This window comes from Capra hircus, chromosome 10, assembly GCF_001704415.2.
Source record: "Capra hircus breed San Clemente chromosome 10, ASM170441v1, whole genome shotgun sequence".
NCBI lineage: Eukaryota > Metazoa > Chordata > Mammalia > Artiodactyla > Bovidae > Capra > Capra hircus.
In genome coordinates, this window is record NC_030817.1 from 36,689,494 (window position 1) to 36,713,780 (window position 24,287).

A 24,287-nucleotide genomic window follows, 5' to 3' on the forward strand; every position below is an offset into this window, starting at 1 on the left:
AAATTTCAGAAAAAGACAGGACGGAACAATAATTTGCTGAGTTACATTTCTTAAGAATTTCTTAAGGCCTGCTTTTGGTAAGCAGGTTTCATCACATTCTCGAAGAAAAGATCTCATTGATCTCTCTTAACTTTTTATAACTTGATTTCTAACAAAATATTTAAAAACAAGGCCCCTATTGCAAATCCTTGAGCCCTCTAGCCAAGGTGCAAGTAGATTCTAGTTTTGCATAGTTTTATTGTCATTAACTTTAACAATATCTTTAGTTTTATTAACTGAGGCCTGGCCAGCAGATAATTTTCTAAAAGATCCAAAGCACACTAATTGAGAGTTTAAAACACTGGGCTCTATCATTTACCCCCAAAATTGTTTCTCTGTCCCTCTGGTATCAGCAACTATCATGTACATAGCTGCCCTTGATTCCTTTGAGAAAAGGCATAACTATGTTCATCTCAAGGCTCATGCTAATTTTTTAATCCTTGTCATTTGGTTTTCAAAGCAATTTGTTATTGAGGCAGGACCCAGGGGAAGAGCCAAAGACATGCACATTATAGGAGAGAGAGGGAGAGAAAGAATTTCTAATTGAATTCAATTTACTTTAGCCTTCAAAAGATGATTATGAAAAACAATAAAGTGCTCTTTTTCTATGGTAACAACATGTATGGTTAAAGCTATACCCATTTTCCTTTGAATTCACCTAGGATTCCAAAGTAGAAAAAGATGTATCTTTTAAGAACTTATAAACCTTCTTTAATTAGTCTGTGAGTGCTATATAAAGCAGACTTAACTTCACATCCAGAAAGTTTGGACTCAAGGAGTTAATGTGCAATTATAATATTGCATTCCAGTTGCTTAGACGCAAGTATCCCTTTCCTCCTCTATTGTTTCTAGTTTTTATTAAAATGAAGTTGGAAACATTTTTATGAGAGAGCAAATTTACTTATAACTTCCTCATCTTGAAATTATTCCAGTCTTTCTATGTTCTTTACATTTTTTGCTAATATATATACAAGTTTCCATAAAGCTTTTATTTTGTGTTCCATTTTTCTTAATTTCAGATAAATATTATAACCTTAATGTATTTTATGTCTCAAATGAATGGTTTATATCTATGTTAATGTGGATCACTTTGTGAAAGTATGCTGGCTGTAAAACAGTCATCCTCCAGTAACGTTACACAGCCTAATTATAGCAGAGCTGTGGGCATCACTTTGAAATTTCATTAAGATTCTTACCAACTTCTTAAGGCTCAGCATAAATGTTGTGGTCCCAGTATTAAACAGAATGCTCTTTGTTTGTTCTAAGTATCCTAAAAAGTGGGTTATCTGACTATCACTAACTTTTATACTGCAGGACTCATATCCACCTGATTTACTTATTGTGAGCATATGTTCTTTCAAGATCTAGAGAAGGTGAGACATGTTAAAGGTCTCTGAAACCTTTAGGCTGAGCAATTTCCTACTGGATTCAATGTGTGTCCCCCATTTTCTTGCCCTAACTTCTCACACCAGGTTTCTTGGGGATTGAGGGTAATGAAAAGGGAGGCAGAATTATTTAAACAGAGTAAGTCTGAAGTTGAAACTTATTCAGGTTACTAGGCTTGGAACCAACCTTGACACGGGCAACCTTCAGATTCCAGTTGGTAGGGGTCAAACACAAATGTCCAGTTGCTGAGTGATTTCTACATGCTTCTTTTATGTACATTAACCAGGACAGACAAAGGATGTTTTCCTAGTAGAACTCACTCTTTACGAGGCCTGACCCTTCACAGAGCAAACTAATCTCAGGTGATTTGGGGGTTTTAGGGCACTAAGAACTTTCAGAGCATGGAGAAGTAATTTGTTCAATGGTACCTTAAAAGAGTTAATTTACCTCCAAAAGGTGAGTTTCTTTACTATCTTGAGTCCTTCACTTCCTCTGAAATCAGGCTCATTATTTGCATAGCAAAGCATTCCCTTTAGCTGGAAAGAAGGAGGTGGGCACCCCTAACAAGGAAAGTCACTTTTCCCACTGTCCTTCAAAACTCAGGAGTGTGATAAGTGGGTTTGATCAACCTTTCCCCTCCCCTAAACTTCAAACTTCAGACTTTTTTGCTCCTTATCTAGAGATTGACCAGCTTTTCCAGATGGAAGACATACAGGATTTAGCATATAGCTGCTGAGAAAACAGATTAACAGATTTGCCAGCATCGTTTGGATCAGTTTAGTGTTGATTAGAGTTTTGTGAAAACTCCAGGAAGACAAAACCCAAACATCCCTCCTCCTCTTCTTTACAGACATTGCATTTTATTTTTAACATAATCCTCAAATAATCAGGGAGGAAAATTTTAATATATTGAAAGTACTCTCATTGGAAATTATACAAATTTATCTTGATATGTTCATCACTAGGCAATCCTGCTTGTTCTACCCAAACTAAACTACGCATTTAAATCATCTCTGAGGGCCTACACTGTGCATAGGTTATGGTTTACTTAATTGTCACTTAGCAATTCTACAGAACTAGCTCAAAATTTGTTTTCACTAAATATGTCCCCCCCAATTAAAGACTCATCACCATTAAGGACTTTTTAGCATTCTAGAAGACTGAAAACTCTGAGGTTCTAATAAGCATGAGATCTATTGTAATTCTTTTATGTGTCTATTGCTTCCAAACTGGGAGATTAATCAGAGAGATCTGAGATGGAAAACCAGACCTTTAATAAACTCAGTCAATAAAAGGAGCAGTTCCAAAAATCGAAAAGTTTTGCTGCTAGAAACCAGATTGTGATGTTGAGTTGAAACTTAAATTTTTAGCATTTGTGAGAGAAACTAAATCTAGCCATATCTCCCTGAGATCAGTGGTGTTGTATGATAAGTCATGGTGACCAAGAAAAGAAAAATTAGGGAAATGTTGGAGGAAGAAAATGACAAACAGCGCAAAATGATCTGTGGTCTCTTTTGCAGTATGCCGTCATGGACAATGTTTCTCGACTTCTGCAAGAGAAGTACAGCTCTGGGGAGAGGAACGTGACAGAGTAGGGGAGAACCCGAAAGACACTTCTATTTTCCCCAAAATAGTTCACAGTGAAAGTGTATTTAGGTTGTATGTACATAATTAAAAATAAACACCCAAAATTTTAAATAGAAAAGTGTTAAGATAAGGATGAATTTATAAAGAAATGATTGCATCCTTATGTTTTAATGCAACACTAACTAAAGTCTCCTTAAAAGTATTAAGTAACACTTTCAAAGATATTCAGATGGGTTGATAAACGGGGAAAAATAGTTCCCCTGATTTTAGGATAATATAGTCCACTGGCCTGAGAAGATATAAAAATATTATGACAGTTATAAGAAGCCTTTGTTATTAGGTTATTAGTAGGAAAAAAGAGATCGGTGGTATAAGCAGATAGCACAGAAATATTTAAAATATTGTTAGAGCTTAACATCTGAGAAACTAGAAGCAATTTAGGAGTAGGTAGATGAATTAGTAAGAAATGCTACACTGTTAAATGTATAATGTGAAAGTGATTTGATGTAGGTACAGACACTAAAAGTCACACCCAACTTCAGAAATGTCTAAACGAAAATGAATTATGCTTAACTCTAGTTAGGCTCTGGTGGCTCAGATGGTAAAGAATCTGCCTGCAGTGCAGGAGACACATGTTCAATCCCTGGGTCAGGAAGATCCCCTGGGGAAGGAAATGGCAACCCACTCCAGTGTCGTTGCCTGGAGAACCCCATGGACAAAGGAGCCTGGTGGGCTACAGTCCATGGGGTCGCAAAGAGTCAGACACGACTGAACCACTAAAACACAAACAAGAACTCTTTAATAAAAGTATAGGAAACTTGAAGTGCTTATTACCCAACCTATTGAAAAAACACTCAGAGAAATCGAGGACATTGAAGGTAAAGAAACTAGTTTGTTATGTAGCAATTTAGAACAAGATGTAATAAAATAAAAATAAAAGGCAAAATGTAGACTATGGACTAGAACAAATGTTTGATAAGTATTTACTATAAAATATGTAAATTGTGACTGTAATCCAAGGTTCACATAAAGATTTATAGTCAAAGTGACTGAGCAGATGCTTTAAACATGAAATGGCAAGCTTTTCCCATAAACAGCCAGAGAGTATTTTAGTCTCTGTGGAACCAGAGTCACTGGCACAACTGCTAGACTGTGCCAGGGTTACACAAAGCAGCCATAGAGGACAATGAACAAAGCAAGTGGCGTCCCAATAAAACTTTATTTATGAGAATAACAATTTGAATTTCATGATTTTCACATATTGTGAAAGATTACTCTTTGGATTTTTAAAGACTATTTTAAAAGGCATCAACTATTCTTAGTTCTTCTTAGAAAAAGAGATGCAAAAAGGCAAAATGATTATCTGAGGAGGCCTTACAAATAGCTGAGAAAAAAAAAAAGAGAAGCTATAAAGGCAAAGGATAAAAGGAAAGATATACCCATCTGAATGCAGAGTTCCAAAGCCTTCCTAAGTGAATGATGCAAAGAAATGGAGGAAAACAATAGAATGGGAAAGACTAGAGATCTCTTCAAGAAAACTAGGGATACCAAGGGAATATTTCAAGTGAAGATGGGCACAATAAAGACAGAAATGGTATGGACCTGACAGAAGCAGAAGATATTAAGAAGAGGTGGCAAGAATACACAGAAGAACTGTACAAAAAAGATCTTCACAACCCAGATAATCATGATGGTGTGATCACTCATCTAGAGCCAGACATCCTGGAATGTGAAGTCAAGTGGGCCTTAGGAAGCATCACCATAAACAAAGCTAGTGGAGGTGATGGAATTCCAGCTGAGCTATTTTAAATCCTAAAATATGATGCTGTTAAAGTGCTGCACTCAGTATTCCAGCAAAATTGGGAAAACTCAGCAGTGGCCACAGGACTGGTCAGTTTTCATTCCATTCCCAAAGAAGAGCAATGCCGAAGAATTTTCAAACTACCACACAATTGCACTCATTTCACATGTAGCAAAGTAATGCTCAATGTTCTCCAAGCAAGGCTTCCACAGTATGTGAACTGAGAATTTCCAGATGTTTGACCTGAATTTAGAAAAGGCAGAGGAACCAGAGATCAAATTGCCATCTGTTGGATCATAGGAAAAGCAAGAGAAGTCCAGAAACACATCTACTTCTGCTTCATCGGCTACACCAAAGCCTTTGTGTGGATCACAACAAACTACGAAAAAATTCTTCAAGAAATGGGAATACCAGACCACCTTACCTGTCTGCTGAGAAACCTGTATGCAGGTCATGAAGCAACAGTTAGAAATGGACATGGAACAATGGAGTGGTTCCAAACTGGGAAAGGAGTATGTCAAGGCTGTATATTGTCACCCTGCTTATTTAACTTATATGAAGAGTACATCATGTAAAAAGCCAGATTGGATGAAGCACAGGCTGGAATCAAGATTGCAGGGAGAAATACCAATAACCTCAGATATGCAGATGACAATACCCCTTATGGCAGAAAGCGAAGAGGAACTAAAAAGCCTCTTGATGAAGGTGAAAGAGGAGAATGAAAAAGCTGGTTAAAACTCAACATTCAAAAATCAAAGATCATGGCATCTGGTTCCATTACTTCGTGGCAAATAGATGGGGAAACAATGGAAACAGTGAAAGACTATTTTCTTGGGCTGCAGAATCACTGCAGTTGGTCACTACAGCCACTAAATTAAAAGATGCTGGCTCCTTGGAAGAAACGCAATGACAAACCTAAACAGCATATTAAAAAGCAGAGACTTACTTTACCAACAAAGGTCCGTGTAGTCAAAGCTATGGTTTTTCCAGTAGTCATGTATGGATGTGAGTGTTGGACCATAAAGAAGGTTGAGCACTGAACAACTGATGCTTTTTGAATGGTGGTGTTGGAGAAGACTCTTGAAAGTCCCTTGGGCTGCAAGGAGATTCAACCAGTCCATCCTAAAGGAAATCAGTCCTGAATATTCACTGGAAGGACTGATGCTGAAGCTCAAGCTCCAATACTTTGGCCACCTGATGTGCAGAGCTGACTCATTAGAAAAGACCCTGATCCTGGGAAAGATTGAGGGCAGGAGGAAAAGGGGATGACAGAGGATGATATGATTGACTGACTCAATGGGATATGAATTTGAGCAAGCTTTGGGAGATGGTGAAGTACAGAGAAGCCTAGCGTGCTGCAGTCCATGGGGTTGCGAAGAGTTGGATAGGACTGAACGACTGAACAACAACAAAAATTTTTAGTTTACAGACTGTGAAGAACCCAGCAGCCTGCTGCCTCCTGGATTTGTCCTAAAAGTAGATTATCAGCCCCTGAACTGCCCAAAGCATTTTCTTGAAACAATAGCCTCAAGAGCTCCTCTGTGAGAAAATAATGCTTTTTAGGAAGCATTCCTCCAAATGTATTTAGGAAGCCCTGGGAACTGTATTACCTTCTGGGAAATGTACAATGAACATTCATGTTTCAAAGGCTTTGACAAGTCCCACAGGGAGAAACCTGCTCAACTTCAGCCAACTCAGGGATGCCTCAACTCATTTGACCATAGTACACCCTTTTGTTCCAGATCTTCAACCTTATGCGGCCTTTTGCATGATTTGGCCCTTGCTGTCTCTCAGAGGGTTCTTCTGGCCTCTGTTTTCCTTGTGAACTAGACATTCCAGTCACACAGACCTCCTTGTAATGTTTAACCACCACAAGGGTTCATTCCTGCCTTGGTTGTTCTGCTGTCCCTCTGCCCAAGAAGTTCTGCTGCCAGATGGAGCCCCCGAAGGCTGTCCTTCTTGTTCAGTTCTCAGCTCTATGTCTCTTTTACAGTAAAGCCTCCTCTGATGAAATTCTGAAAAGGATGCTTCCAGCATCCTTGATCATGGGATTCAGTCTGTGTTCTTCACTGGGTATTATATGAAGTCCTCTGTCTTTGTTTGTGTACCATCTCCTCGCAGGAAGGAGAGCTCTGTGAGAGCAGGAACCTTGCCCCTCCTATCTTTGCTACATCATCCTGTCCCAAGAAATATTACCTATCTGCACATAAAATGCATGCAATATAATTTCATTCAGATAGATGGAGAAAGATAGGGAGAGAGAGTGGGATAAAGTATTTCACGGATCACATTTCACATTTTGGGAAATACTGTTTTGTGCAGAAGAAAATGCAAATGATAAATTATCACTTGAAAAGATCCACAGTCTCACTTGCAAACTGTTGTGCAAATTAATACAACTTAAAGTTACATTGCAGCTCAAAGTTTATTCTAAATAATGCATGTCATTACACCCATCAACTGCTTATGTTTCTGTAAAGGGGTCCATTTAACTTTCCTGGGCATACAGGTAAATTTCAATAAAAACTATAAAACTGTTTTTATTCTGATATTTTGGGGAACATACCTCATAGAAATAATGTAAAGAGGAAAACTTTTTTAAAATAAATTGATATCAACGTTGGAAAGTAAGAGATTGGAAATAGTGTTTCTATGGTTGTTAAAAATGACAATAATATAAATTACATCAATACTTGGACTTCCTTACTGAGCAATATCAAATGAAAATAGCAGAACAGAAAATATATGTCCTTCAATTACATAAACGTAAAACATGCACATACCCACTGAATGTAGTTAGACAAGAAATTGCAATAAAGCAAGTTAGATTTCATGTTTGTTGCCGTCTCTTCTCTGTAAGGTTAAAACATTGACAAAAAAGAAGAGATTGGAGTTTGTCTGCACCAAGGAGAGAAAGCCAGTTCTGTATTCAAAAGCAGAGACATTACTTTGCCAACTAAGGTCCGTCTTGTCAAGGCTATGGTTTTTCCAGTGGTCATGTATGGATGTGAGAGAGTTGGACTGTGAAGAAGGCTGAATGCCAAAGAATTGATGCTTTTGAACTGTGGTGTTGGAGAAGACTCTTGAGAGTCCCTTGGGCTGCAAGGAGAACCAACCACCAGTCTATTCTGAAGGAGATCAGCCCTGGGATTTCTTTGGAAGGAATGATGCTAAAGCTGAAACTCCAATACTTTGGCCACCTCATGCGAAGAGTTGACTCATTGGAAAAGACTCTGATGCTGGGAGGGATTGGGGGCAGGAGGAGAAGGGGACGACAGAGGACGAGATGGCTGGATGGCATCACGGACTCCATGGACGTGAGTCTGAGTGAACTCCGGGAGTTGGTGATGGACAGGGAGGCCTGGCGTGCTGCGATTCATGGGGTCGCAAAGAGTCGGACACGACTGAGCGACTGAACTGATCTGAAAGAGAAAAAACTTACATATCCTGAATTAAAGGTGGCAAAATTTGTCCTGTTTAGACTTGCCAGGTGAATCTGAGCCTGTGGTCCCAAAGGGAATTCTCACCTAACTCACTAGGCTATCCTCTGAGTCCTTTGAGAAGCAGAAGGTCACTATGTACAATGAAATATTTGCATTAGATAGAATGCTTTGGTGTAAATTACATGGAAGACACTAGTTCTAACATCTTGAATTTGTCAGCTTTGTTCTGTTGTTTTAAATGGTTAACAAACACTTGCTATTGAAAACTTTCAAAAATGAAAACTTTCCCAGGTGTGGCCATGCCAGGATTAGCTAACGGCCAAGAGGCCAAAAGCCCTGCCCACTGTTTGGAGGGTGCTCTCTGGCCCCAGTGCAGTCTGGAATGAATACCAAAGCACCCAATTGAGTGTTTTATAGCCTAGACTGTCTGATCCCCAGTAAGAAGATCCATTGGTGTGTACACGAGCTCCATGGATGAGCATTGGTTGGAGGAGAACTGTTACGTAATTATAGCATCCAGAGAGTCAGACACATGACCTAGCCTAGCCTAATAGTTTGCACTTGGAAGTGGGAGTCATAAGGATAGTGTGAATTAATTAATGTTTATGAAGACTTGTCCAGATCCATGGGAGAAAAGCACTGTATAAAAGGTGGTACATTAATGTGTTCTAGAAAATTATTTTTTTTGAAGTAGGGTGAGAGCTGATTGGGCAGAAATATGATTCAAAGTAACATTCATTTTAATTCTTTTATAAGTTTTGGGCAAATCCTTTTCTCATTTTATGTCATGTCTGTTTGGGATATAGTGAATATTTTGTCAGCATACAAATTTGAAGAATTAGGATTTGACAGGGCTTATGTAAAACATTGCCATCCTTCTCATCAATAAATAAAATTGTCCAATTCCTATGTCATTTTATAACTTTTTTTGGTATGCAGAATATTCAAATATAGTCTCTGTGAAATATATTGATTTATGATCCAGGAATATTTTTCTTTACCAAAGTATAGAGAAACATAATGGCTTGGCATACTTGAATTATTCAAATAAGAGGCTTAAAAAATTAAAGCATGATATAAAAATATATTTTAAATGTTATCAATTGAAAATTATTTATCATTTTAATGTAGCTAGCTAATCCTTTGTGCTTTCTTTTAAGAAGGTTATTTGAATATAAAAGACAGAAACTATGGCTAAAGTTACAAAGTTAAAATAAAATTACATACAATATTTGTAATGTCACTGCCTCATCCACAAGACATAGTGTATGAAAACATTTTCCATTTAGTATATTACCTATAATTGTAAATATAACATGAGAATCAATTACTAACTGATATGTACTTTTATTGGGCTTCCCAGGTGTGTTAGTGGTAAAGAATCTGCCTGCCAATGCAGGAGACACAGGAGATGTGGGTTTGATCCCTGGGCCCGGCAGATCCCCTAGAGCAGGAAATGGCAACCACTCCAGTGTTCTTGCCTGGAGAATCCCATGGACGGAGTTGCCTGGTGGATTGCAGTCCATGAGGTTGCAGAGAGTTGAACACAACTGAGCATCAGGCAACAGCAGCATTAGGCATTGAGGTAGCATCATGCTATTTAATTTATTAGGTCGGTGCAAATATAACTGTGGTTTCAGACTGTGAGTTTTAAATCATTATAACTAGGCTCAAACACATCTTCATTAATCAAAATAGAAACCATTACAATCAACACATTTTTGTCAATGAGAAATAAGTTAATTTATTTCTGTAGTGTAAAAAGCCATGCTTGGGGTTTGATGAATTCTTGGAAAGTATTTTCTGCCTTCTGCTGGTTGTGGAAGCATTTTCCCTGCAAAAAGTTGTCGAGATTCTTGAAGTAGTGGTAGCTCGCAAGAAGTGGCAAAAGGTCAGGTGAATATGGCAGATGAGGCGAAACTTTATAGCCCAACTCCTTCAACTTTTAAAGCACTGGTTGTGTAACACATGAGGTTCAAGCATTGTCATTGAGAATTGGGCCCTTTCTGTTAACCAATGCCAGCTGCAGGCATTGCAGTTTCTGGTGCATTTCGATCTTCTGAGCATACTTCTCAGATGTAATGGTTTTGCCGGGATTTAGAAAGCTGTAGTGGATCAGACCAGCAGCAGACCACCAAAGAGTGATCATGACCTTTCTTTGGTGCAAGTTTGGCTTTAGGAAGTGCTTTGGAGCTTCTTCTAGGTTCAATCACTGAGCTAGTTATTTACAGTTGTTGTATATAATCCATTTTTTGTCATATGTTACAACCTGATGGACAAATGGTTGTTGTTGCAGAAAAGAGAAGATGACACTTCAAAATGACTTGATTTTCAGTCAGCTCATGAGGCACCCACTTACAGAGCTTTTTCATCTTTGCAGTTTTCTTCAAATGCTAAATGACAGTAGAATGGTCATCATTGAGTTCTTGGCAACTTCTAGGGTAGTTGTAAGAGGATCAGTTTCAATGATGGCTCTCAATTTGTCATCATCAACTTCTGATCGCCGACTACTGCACTCCTCATTCAAGGCTCTTGTCTCCTTTGCAAAACTTCTTGAAACATCATTACATAGTATATTCATTAGTATGTTCATTTGCTCATTCTGAGCCAAATGCGCTGTTGATCTTGAGAGTTGTCTCTGCTGCTTTAGACCTGTTTGGAACTCAAATAAGAGAATCACTCGAATTTGCTTTCTGTCTAACATCATTTCCGTAATCCAAAATACCTATAAGACAAATAGTAAGTAATAAGTCATTAGCAAAAAAACATAAACAAGAAATGCATTAAATATGATGTTATACATGTGTGATGTATAACATATTTACTTAATAATGGATTTCAATATCAAATGGCAAAGTTCAACAATCAAAACCACAACCACTTTTGCACCAACCTAAATAGAATAATTGTTTTCTTTAATATTTGAGAATAATCCTTCTGCGTAATTAAAAGTATTGCAGTCATGTCCAACTCTCTGCAATACTTTCCAATATTCTCTTAGAATATCCTTAATATGACACTATAATTATCTTTTAACAAATGCTTAACTCGGCAGTTCATTCATAAGTGTTTCACTAGGCTAAACACATATAGTAGCAGACCTACAAAGGAAACTTACTCAAGTACCAGAGACTACAAATAAACATTTTAGTGCTGACTTTTAATTTTGATTATATTTGATTTGAATTACTTGATGGCTCATTATTCTTCTTTCTCAGGTTGTCAGCCTGTCTCGTCTTTAAGTTGCATTTTCAATAGAAAAATCTACCTAGTTTGTTAACCTCAGGAAATACGAAGTCATTATAAATGGATCACAGATTCTTTGTAAAGTGATTGATCTGGAAAGAGGCAAAGAATACTTACAAATTTACTGTATTACATTGTTTCATATGGAATAGAACATTAATCTAAAATATTTATAGTTTTGAAAATGGAAGCTATCATTTTGAGCAGTATCATTGGAATGCCTCTAAACGCAGTTAGGCCAGGTTACCAAGAAGTGCTATGAAGACAGTGTGGGTGTGTTAATGTTGAAATCGGAACAGTTTGAGGAAGGAAAAGATCAACCAAGAGGAAAAGCTAAAATGGGATTTGATTTGATGAGGAAAGGTAATCTGTAGTTAGAAATCAGTTACTTAACTTTCATTTTAGATTTTTATATTAATCAAGTGTGAACTGGAAGCAGGACCGATAATTTATATGATGAGAGGAAGAAAACCCAACTGGCGTGAAGAAGAAAGGACTGGGTCACTGATCCAGCAGTGAGCAAATCTACAGATTCTGACGATTAACACCCATGGGTGAAGAACTCGGTGAAATAATGACAAAGTATGGAACAAGCATCCTGAGGAATTCAGAAGTGACTGACAAGATGCCTAAAAGTGAAAAGTGTTAGATGCTCAGTCGTGTCCAACTCTTTGTGACCCCACGTGCTGTACCCCAACAGGCTCCTCTGTCCATGAAATTCTCCAGGCAAGAATACTGGAGTGTATAGCCATTCCCTTCTCCAGAGGATCTTCCCCATCCAGAAATCAACCCAGGTCTTCTACATTATGGGCAGATTCTTTACCATCTGAGCTATCAGGAAACCCCTTGATAAGATGCCTAAGTAAAAGAATTAATCCATTTTTTAAAAAGAGAATTAATACCCTGCCAATTTAATATGAGGAAACTCTCAAGGTTATCATATATTTCCTTAAATATAAGCTTTCATAGAAATTTAAAGTAGACCTTGAAGGTTGATAGTTGGATCCTTTCAGTAGTTCCTGACCTGCTGTATCCACGTGGACTTTGAGGCAGTTTTCCCTCAGAGTTCTCGACTTACATTGCTTTTCTGTACAAATTTTGTCTCCAGGTTCCCTATGGGACTAAAGTACTACTGAATTATTAGGGCAGTCATCTGTGCCTGTGCCACAGAGGGAAAAATCACTGATTTTGTAACCTGATACTTTGACCTTGCCCCAGAGCGGACAATGCTGTAACCAACTTGGCTAACCAGTCACAGACCTAAGTAGATGAGCTTGGTTGACTGAGGGGAAGCAATAAATTATGTTTGTATTGACCTTAGTAAACCTTTTAATTCTTTCCCACATGATATAGTTCTCAACAAATTGGGAAAATATGGCCTCGAGTCCAGGTAAGTGCCCAACTGCAGATCAATGGCCAGGACCTGCAGCATCAGTTTTAAGCCTGTGTCCTCAAACACGTTTATCACTGGTATGGACTGGCGGGTGCTTAAACACCAGACCAGTCCCTCCCCAGGGCATCAGGAGGATTTTGACCTTGTGTTCCCTACAATGGTGGGAGGGAGGGGATGTGGCCCCTGCCCCATTAGGGAGGAAACATTACTCCGAGTGTGTTGGGTGGAGGTCAGAGCTGACATGAGGAGCCTGAGTTTACTATTGCATTTCTTCTAGCAGCTGATCTCTCAGAGAAGAAAAAACAGGACCCCACTTGCCCCCTTGCATCATTCATTTGGCTGCAACTTGAGTGGAAATCTTCCTGAGATGCCCTGGGATTTTGGTTTCTATTCACTAATAAGTTGCTTCCATCTGTCTCTCTTAATGACAAAGGGGAATACACCAAAAACTTACATGGCTTCCAGGTTGGAAAGTCTATACAATTTGTAGAAAATTCACTCCCTCATTCACTCAACACCTAGTTGTTAAGTAACTCCCACTGAGTGTCATCCTGTGCTAGGTGCTGGGCCTACAGGGTAAGTTTCAGCCTTTGCTGTGGAGGAATGTCCAGCCTCTTTGATGACATGCATATATGTAATTACTGTATTAGTTTCCTAGAGCTGCCGTAACACACTATCGCAGTCATTTAATTGACACAAATTTAGTTTCTCCTAGTTCTGGAATGTGGAAGCCCAAGATCCAGGTATTGGTGGATCTGGTCTCTGAGGCCTCTCTGCTTCGTTTGCAGGGGCCACCTTCTCCCTGCATTTCAAGAAAGAAAACACAAGGGTACAACAGACTTAGGAAGCCTGAACGATGCTAAAGAGCAATTGAATGGAAGATGCTTTGGTCATCTCTGGGGAATTCACTACTCCAGGGCATAGTTTGATTTTAGAGACGTTTGGAGCTAAGATCCTTACTTTATAAATGAGTTTGGGTAAACTCCGGGAGTTGGTGATGGACAGGGAGACCTGGCGTGCTGTGATTCATGGGGTCTCAAAGAGTCGGACACGACTCAGCGACTGAACTGAACTGAATTCATTTCTACTATCAATTGGTAGGTTTATGGTATGGAAGAAGTTGGTGAGTTTCTGTATAAAGGAAGGGTAAGTAGCAGAAAATAATGTCATATACCTCTATCATCTTGATTTTGCCTATTAATATTTCTAAGATGATTCAGAAGTAACGTTTTTTCAAGTCAAAGCAATGAAAATAAAAACATTCTATGTATAATGAAAAAAAAGAGGTGAAGAGTTTCAGTAGTAATCAAAGAAATGCAAATAAAGTAAATGAGTTACAACAAAGGGACTTTTCCGTTTGGTAACGATGCATAGATTGTGGTTTCCTGTATTTGCAAGAATGTGGAAAGATGGGCATTTAACTATACATTATAAATGAAGTGCATATTGGTACAATTTCTAGACACAGCTTGATCCTAGATTACCAAAATTTAAAATTTCACTTTTAGAAATTTCTCAGGTACAGATATAGTTATATAAATCATAGCATTGGAAATAATTGGAGAATAATGGGAGACCTAAATATCTATCAGTAACGGATGGATCAAAATCATTACTGGGCATACATATAATGGAACTCTATATTGTTACTAAAAAGAATGAGTCATTGCTATAGTCACTGTCTGAAAAGATGTTACGGACAATACTGTCTTATAGTTTTAAAAAAACAGTTTTGAAAACTATGTAAGACAATTCCATTAATATTAAATTGTGTGTATCTTTGTGTGTGTGTGTACGTGGAGAGATGCTGTGACGAAGTTCGGATATACGGGTATAAGGAAACCTCTGGGAAGCAGAAGAGATTAAGAAGAGGTGGGCAGAATACACAGAAATACACAAAAAACTTCTTAATGACCTGGATAACCACGAAGTTGTGATCATTTACCTAGAACCAGACATCCTGGAGTGTGAAGTTAAGGGGGCATTAAGAAGCATTACTATGAACAAAGATAGTAGAGGCGATAGAATTCCAGCTGAGCTATTTCAAATCCTAAAAGATGATGCTGTGAAAGTGCTGCACTCAATTTGCCAGAAAATTTGGAAAACTCAACAGTGGCCATATGACTGGAAAAGGTCAATTTTCATTCCAACCCCAAAGAAAGGCAATGTCAAAGAATGTTCAAGCTTACCATACAATAAATGAATCTACCTCATGTGTAATCCCTCTTTAAAGTCATATCTTTGTTCTGTAGTATTTTGAAGTCATTTAAACATTATACATAAATGGTCTTAAATATATTTCATTAGGTTACCCAAAATTAGTAATGAAAACATACAAAGTAGAGACCAACTTCAAAAATCTTACCCCTGAAAAAAATCATCTAAAGGTAGAAACCTAAACATAACACCAAAGAAATGGAATTATACCAGCCCAGATAGGGTTGGATCTGGCAAAGACATTTATATACGCAGGTGTGGAGTTGTTCTGCGATTTCAATTAGATAAAAAGTATTTGGACTAGAAATACGATTTTAATCAGGGCTATAATCTTATCAAATTGAAGATTTTGCTCTTTTGTTCCATTAATTGTTTTTGTGTATATGACTTTTCATAGACTTCACAGGGGGAAGAAATACTTGCAATCCAGAGTTTTTAAAAACGGTGAGCAATTTCACTTGAAATATTGTTAAAATAGTGGGTTTCTAAGACTTGCAGTGACAAATGAAGTCCATAGAGTAGTTTTTATTTAGCAGTATCTAAAGATTCTAGATAAAATTTTTCCATGTTTGGAATGAAAAGGAATATTTTTAAGGAAGAGTTTAATTTTACCAAAGGTATGGTAGCTACTTGCTCAAAAAGTATGAAAATCCCTTGGAAAAAAAGTTACTGTTAGTTAACACATGTTGGATCTTGTGTATTTACAGGAAATGTTTCCATTTAAGGCCATTGATACATTAATAGTTTCCAGGCACATTTTATGACAGGGCCTAAGTTTGTTCTCTTTTGAACAACTAGGAAAGGATGTTTTTAAAGTAAGCACTTAGTTTTGCCTGGATCTCATTTATAAAGTAAGGATCTTAGCTCCAAACGTCTCTAAAATCAAACTATGCCCTGGAGTAGTGAATTCCCCAGAGATGACCAAAGCATCTTCCATTCAATTGCTCTTTAGCATCGTTCAGGCTTCCTAAGTCTGCTGTACCCTTGTGTTTTCTTTCTTGAAATGCAGTGAGTGGATGCAGCTCCTGGCTGTTCCTTCACATCTTCCAACTTTATTCATGGATCGTCTGTGAGTTTACTTTCATAGTTCCTTGGAGAATTTGCTAATCATAAATCATCAATCGCAGTACTGTTTTAAAGCTCGGTGTTCATTTTGACACTGGGGTTTGACTGGCAGTTTTAGTGACATGATGAGACCTTTAAGAATTGGAGGGGGGGGCGGGGATCTGATTAGGTGGAGAAAACGGAAATGTACTCTCAAGAACAGGTGAAGTGTTGTTCACCTGCCTCTGTCTGTCTTCTAGTGTGTAACTAAAGCCCCCTAGTGGCCAGGTAACCCCAACCAGGTGCTGTGTGCCCCCTCTTCTAGGGAGAGGATCCTGTGATCCTAGCTCCTCCTCTTTCCAGATCTCTCTGAACTTTGAGAAAAGACAACTGGGTCCCCATCACAGCCCAGTCCCCCAATTCAGAACTTCTTAGGGAGCCCTGGCCTTCACCCTTGCAGGCTTCTCAAAGAAAGGAGAGGCCAGCAAGTTCTCCAGCTGCGAAGAAGGCCTTTAACCAGCTCTTTAAAGTGGTAAGGGATATTGCTACTGTCAGTGCAGACTGAAAAACTCATTAAATAGCTGAGAGCTGTGAGCTGGGGTTCCCCAAGGTAGCTTCCTGGCTTTAGATGTCTTATCCTGCCTGCATAACTTCAGAAGGGTGCAATGGAGTCCAGATTTCCCCTAGATGTTCTCATAGGAACATTTAGGTAGCAAAAAAATATAGTCCATACAGTTATACTCATGAGACTCGGGTACTTGCCTGAGTAAAATCAAATGACCCCCCCACCTGCGTCTACAGTGGAGATCCTGAGGAATCCCCTTTCACTATGCCCATACATCCCTACTGGCAGAGGTCCACTTAAAACACCTGTGCTAACATGGATCCCATCTTCTCTGGGCTCTCGGTGATGAGCAGGGTACCAGGCACACTCAGCCTCTGGAATAAGAGGAAGTAACTGAGTCAGGGTGATGTAGGGTACATATGTTCCTGAGGAGACCTTCTAATTCAGATGCTTCTTGCTGCATGAGGGCAGTTTGTGGGGCACCACGGGGAGCAGAGGCATCTCAGAGAGAATTTCTGTTCCCAACAAAGAGCCTGTGATCAAGAGGAAACCACGTGGCTCAGATGACTCCATATACCCCTCCAACCCTTGCTCTAGGTTTCTCCTCTTTCTCCAGCTTCTGAGCGCCCTTTCCTCACCTCCGACTCCATCATGAATCACTCTGTGAGATCCCAGCACCCCTTATGTTGAGGTTATTGTGTGTTGAACTCAGTAGCCACTTTTCAGTCCTCCCAGCCTTAATCTCACCTCTGCAAGCCTTTCCACCCATGTGACCACTTCCTCATTTCCACTTTTTCTCCCGGCCCCCACCTTTTTTTTTTAAATTAGAAAAAACACACAAGACTTTTTTTGTTCACATAAAATTTTCTTTTTATGTGGGCCAGTTTTAAAGTCTTAATTAAATTTGTTACAATACTGCTTCTGCTTTACATTTGGATTTTTAGGCCCTGAGGCATGAGAGATCTTAGCTCCTTGACCAGGGATCAAACCTTCACCCCTTGCTTTGAAAGGCAAAGTCTTAATCACTGGACCACCAGGGAAATCCCTCCTTTACTTTCTGATGGTTCTTTTTTCAATCTCTTTGCTGGTTCTCCCATCTCCTCTCAGATCTAAATGTTGGGCTTTTCTTAGACCTCTGTATCTTTGAATCTCTTTTCTTATATCACTTTTCTGGCTATTTTAATCCTGGATGTACATTACAGAAACATTTGGGGAGGTTTTTTTTTTTTTAACATATCCAAAACCTCAGATATTCCAATTTATTAGGTCTCTGGTATGTGTATTTAGAGGAAAGAAAATTCCACAGGGATTCCTAATAGCACTCCTTGTTAAGAACCGCAGCTCTGTTTCTCTGTGTATTTCTCTTTCTCCCTCTCTCTAGGTGATTTCATCTTCTCCTGTGGCTTCCATATGCTGATGGCTTTCAAATCACAATCTCCATCCTAGAGCTTGCCTTAGAGTCCAGATCGCTGTATGGACAAGTCCATACTTTCTTATGTGGCTGAGAGACTTCTCATAAAACTTGTCCTTAATGGAAATCATGATTTGCTTCTCCAAATCTGCTCTTCCTCCTGTCTATTCCATTTCAGCAAGTGGCATTGTCATCTGTTCAATCCAGAAAACTGGACATTCTCCTTGGCCCCTTCCCTACGAGCCCCCTCCCCAAAACCCAAGGAAGCACCAGGGCTTGTCAAGCCTGCCTCTCATGCAATTGCTAATGAGCAAACATTTATGACAAAAGAAAGAGGCAATTTCAAATGATTTAACCTAATACTTAATGTTCACTTTTCTCTCAGTGACAGCATATTGGTCCATATGCTGGTTTTTCAGTGGCTCAAATACCTTTCTTACTGTTCTCTCTGTATCTGCTCACATGCCCTCTTTTCTATGATTCACACACTGTCTTCAAAATGTTTTTCGAAAAAAAAAAAAAAAAAGGCAGGTCTAATTACATCATACCTTCACTTGTAGTCCTCAGTAAGCTCTTAGTGCACTTGGAGTAAATGGTTAAAATTGTGAAATGGCTTAGTTTCCTTTTTTTTCTTCCACACCTCATTCTAAGCAACTTTTTCCTTCTACTTTTTTCCCTGTGGTCAAATCTCACTGGACTTCATCAGGTACCTTCTGGTTTAGGGACTTTGAGTAAGTAATTTCCTTGGCCTGTTATGTGTTTGGGTAACTCCTGCAAACTCCACCTATCCAACCTAAACATCGCTTTTGCTGAGAAGCTGTGCCTGGTGCTCCCCAGCAGGTTAAGAACCGTGTTATGTAGCCTGAAACTCTAATTACAGTACTAATCACCATTGGTATTCATTTGGAAACTTGCTGTGCCATTATTTATCCAAAACTGTCTATTTGCTATACTAAAGCTCTGAGAAAGCAGGGACTATGTTTATCTCTGTTTCTGCAGTTATTCTCAACTTTGAATATGGTGCCTGAAATTTGGTTACATCTGAATGTGCAGTGGCAGATTTTACTCTCTTGGGCTCTAAAATCACCACAGATGGTGACTGCAGTCATGAAATTAAGACACTTGCTCCTTGGAAGAAAAGCTATTACAAACCTAGAAAGTGTATTCAAAAGCAGAGACACCTCTTTGTCAACAAAGGTCCATATAATCAAAGCTATGGTTTTTCCAGTAGTCATATACAGATGTGAGAGCTGGACCATAAAGAAGGCTGAGTGCCAAAGAATTGATGCTTTTGAACTGTGGTGTTGGAGAAGGCTCTTGAGAGTCCCTTGGACTGCAAGGAGATCAAAGCAGTCAGTTCTAATGGAAATCAACCCTGAATATTTACTTGAAAGATTGATGCTGAAGCTGGAAAAGACCCTGATGCTGGGAAAGATTGAGGGCAAGAGGAGAAGGGGAGGGCAACAGAGGATGAGATGGTTAGATAGCATCACCAACTCAATGGACATGAGTTTGAGCAAGTCCAGGAGATAGTGATGGACAGGAAAGCCTGACATGCTGCAGTCCGTGGGGTGGCAAAGAGCTGGACACGACTGAGTGACTCAACAACAACAACAACAACAACAACAATGTATATGCATTGAATGCATGAATAAAATGGGAATTAGGATGCACATGTAAAAAATGGATACCAGAAAGTAGTTTAGAAGCGTCACAGTAGAGGCATGAACAAAGCACAGTGGGTATTGGGGTTGGGGGGAGACAGAGAGATTATCTTGGACTTTTTATGGAAAATATCATATAGGTGGTAAGGTTTTACAGGAAGAAGGAATGGCATTATGGTCAGAGGGAAAAATAGAAACAAAGGCATAAGTGTGGGAAAAGAGAGAGTAAACTTGAAGAATAACAAATGATGCAAATAACTCGAGGGTAAGTTATGTGCCAGCAGGTAGTAGGTGCGAAAATTGAGAAGTTGATAGGTGAGGGGGGCAAGTGGAAGGACCAAGGAGTTTACACTTTTAACTTTTAGCCTTGGTCCCAGCAGTGTTCTGAGAAACAGATCTGGTTTTATACCCAGTGGGAACTTTGGTCACCCAATGCCAGTTCAGAAAATTGCAGTGAACTTGAGAGCGATAATGGGAGCCAAAATTCAGGTTTCACAGTAGGAAGGAAAGGAAAGACTGACTTGAGGCTAAGATGACAGAAGCAACCTTGTTAGGAGTTTGATTACTGCTTCCACCCAATGGCAACAGAAAGAGACCAGACCAAGATAAGCCTCTGATCAGAATCCTAGAAGAATGGTTAGTAAAGTTAAAAATTGGTCAGCAATTTCAGAGTAGCCATTAGTTTGAATTTAAGGGGGAACTCATGACTGCATGAAGTGTCTATTCTGCAAAAGCTATGAACTCATTCTTTAGATAAATTCAGTCACCAAGATTCCCTGCTTTCTATCCAGTGACCACTATGCCAGAATGTTTCTTGTGAGTAGTTGTTGAGGTGGTTTGTAAGCCAATTTTTAAACTGGAAATTTAAAAATGTGTATTTTTTTGCATTAAATTTTTTTTTTCTCTTCCCAGACAGTTGTTATGGTTCAGTCCCACTTCACAGGTATGCGGGAAGCTTGCAGATAACTATTTCACATCTACTATGTAAACTAGAGACTCTGTAATGTTGCTTTAGAACCAGATATGTGTGGTTTTGCTTCACTTGAGGAATTCAGTAAAGAACATACCTCATGTCACCAGAAACCCTCATAAATCTACATAGAGAAAGACATGAGCAAAACCTCCTTTTTACAGTTACATGGCCACATGGAATTCTTCATTTTTAAGTGAAGAAGCTCTAGATTTTTCTTTCAGATCTCAGAAAAAGCTTAATCATGCCAATAAGCTGATTTTGAGGAGGGACACCATTGTCATCTTCATCTTGAGTTTCTTTTTCAAGATTAAAAATGATCGAAGGAGAAAGTGAAATTCTAGGGATTGTTATTTTGCTTTGTACGTAGAGGTATGCATTTTTTCCTCTAGACCGGTACTCCAGGGGAAGCCTGCCAGAAAAAACAAACAAGGCTGCAAGGCACTACATGGTTTCTCCTGCATAATGGCTGAGCTTCTGTATCTGGCCTTGATGTATAAACTATGCATACTGGGATAGAAAGTCTTCCAGAAATAGACAAACGTGGACGTGAAAAGTAGGGAAGAGAGTTTTTTTTTTTTTCAGTTGTAAAAACATTTATACTATTACTATTTCAGCTTGGATAATTCACTTTAAAACTGAGCTTTAAAAAATTTTCCATATACAGCATCTTTTGGCTGTGCAGGTTTGGGCTCAGAGAAAACAGGATTAGTAAAATTAAGCGAAAGGAGATAAACATGAAGGGAGAGTCTTCAGATGGAAGGGCTTTTGCAGAAGACACCTGCCCAGCTTGGCGTTATGGACCCAGCGGCCTGGCAGAATCTCTACTTGAATATTTTGGTTAAATTGATGACCTTTGTGGCTTTTGTGGCACGGAAAAAAACCATGTAATTAATTTTTTTTTTTTTTGGTCTTCTGAATGGAGTGCTATACATTCCTCTAAAGAGTCCTTGGAATTCTGTTGTCTCACAGCCTTTATTAGTGAACTTGGGGAAATCCTTGGACAGGCATGATTTTTAGGAACAACTTCAGGACTTTAAATTTTCTATATGCCATATTGCAAAATTTTCCTAGGAAACTGATATATATATATTTTTAATCTTAAGTTATACTTGAAATACAAAGCAGTTGATGTAGTTGCAGGGACATTTATTTAGTTTTTTAAAATGTGTTTTTGATTCATTTTTGCCCTAAATAAAACCATTCTTTGTGTGTGTGTGTGTGTGTGTGTGTGTATGTACACACACATGCATGTGCTTTGACCTCTGAAATTTGTCTTCTTTTGTTTGACTTTAGCAGACTTTGGAGGCTATTTGTCACGCCTCATGATCAGTGCACAGGGACCGTGTGTCCCAGAGTACACGGGTCTTGAAGTGGAGGTTGCCAGCCTTGGTATTAGAGCAGCTTGAACACTCCCTGTGGCCAGGTATTTTAATATTTCCTTTGGTGAGTAGGTCTAGAAAACATCACCCTTCTAATTTATAGATGACACTTTCTTGGAAGGAACAACTGAAAGTGCACATTTGAGATCGGAATCAGACTTCAGAATAAGTTTGATAGGAACTGAGGAATTAGCAGAGAAGAGCTTTGTTCTATGACAAATACCTTCCCTGGTTCACAGGGTATCCTCCTATCTCCTGCCTTAACCCAGCCCCACCTGGTCCCCAGGACTTCTCCTGCTGGGGGTTGCTTGTCCAGGTCCCACCTCAAGCCCTACTTCTTCCACTCTCATGGAAAGCCTGGTCCTCTGTAGCCATCTGGATCAAAATCTGTCTCCTACCAAAATTCCATCTCCTGACCACTTTCCCCTCACCTTCACTGACATTCCCTGATGCTTTGGGGCATGTTCCTTCTTCATTTTTCCAACACACTTTTGTTCTTCTCCCCTGTTATGATGAAGATGTTCCCCTTTCCACCCAAGGTCAGTCTTACTCATGGTGAACTCACAATTCCCTACCTCTGGCCTCTTTCCACCCTCTGATTTTATCTACTTAACACCTCTTGGATTTGTGTGTATGTGTGTGCGTGTGCGTGTGCGTGTGTGTGTGTGTGTGTGTGTGTGTGTGTGTATCTCTAGCTTCAAATTTAAGCCACTTGTTTTTCAGCCACTCAGTCAAGTCTGACTCTTTGTGACCCCATGGACTGTAGCACGCCCGGCTTCCCTGTCCTTCTCCTGGAGTTTGCTCAAACTCATGTCCATTGAGTCGGTGGTGCCATTTAACCATCTCATCCTCTGCTGCCCGCTTCTCTTTTTGCCTTCAGTCTTTCCCAGTATCGGGCTCTTTCCCAATGAGTCAGCTCTTCGCATCAGGTGGACAAAGTATTGGAGCTTCAGCTTCAGCTACTACAATTGTATAATCCGTCAGCTTCCCTGACTCATTTCTCTGCACACAGTATCGCCTTTTCCAGACCATTCTTCTGTGAAGCCTGAGTGAGCTTTTCTAAATGTAAGCCTGAGCATCTCACATAGCCCCTTTGGTCATTAGTGAAAGGTCCGTACTCTTCAGCACGGCATTCAGGGCTCGATTTTTTGCTTAGCTCTGAAAGGAGATAAATCATTCCTCAGCAAGTTCAATAATGACATGAAGTCTCCTATGTTAAAACGTTTTTTAAATAGACAATTTCCAGTATACACATGGCCTTTCTTTCAAAGGTTGGAGCTTACAGAATTTAGTATTTTCTTTACAGGCAACCCCTATAAGGAAGACTGTTTCTGACATTCACAGAATTTCTGAAAACCATATACTTTTTTCTTTCAGATGCTTATGATGCAGGTTTTGGACAATTTCTTTTGTACAGAAGGTTCGATTCATAGGAGAGATTGGTAATTTAAAAACCATGAGTTCTAATTTTAGGAAGTTGCCTGTGCAAGGCATGTGTGCGATCTTTGCCTATTTCTGAAGCTGTAAGATGGTGACAAAACTACCGCGTCATGTTCGTGGGTATTTGTAAAGCATAACTAATAAAAACGACAGGCTATGTTATAGGATATTAAGATGCCTGGCAAATAATAATCTTCTTCCTTAATAATGCATGAAGACTTATGAGTCTTTTGGAGTTGTTTTTAATCCCTGAGGTAAGTCTTTCTGTAACTTAAGCAAGAATAATCAGATACAAGGTGGTGATATTTCCTCAGTGTATGTCATGTGACATGCGATGCCAAAATAAGACCATGAAATTCAGAAAATCGGCTAAGCATTAGCATCTATGAGTATCATTTTGCTTTCACAGCTCCTTCCAAACCTCAACTGATTAAAGTACATCTTAAAGGAAGGTGACAGTGACGCTTATCTGTTTTCCAGGTGGGAGAAGCTGAAGTTAGTTGTTAAAAGCCTTCCCCAAGGCCACAGAGGAGGGGGATGTTTTGTGCCCAGGCTGGAACCTGGGCAATCACTTCTGCAAATTCAGCAGCACCACACTTGCCTCTGAGTGGTTCCCTTGCTTGTCTCTACCATGGCCTTGAGGGTTGATTGAACGGATCTTTGACATTTGACCTTCGATGGCTTTAAAGTTGAAACTAA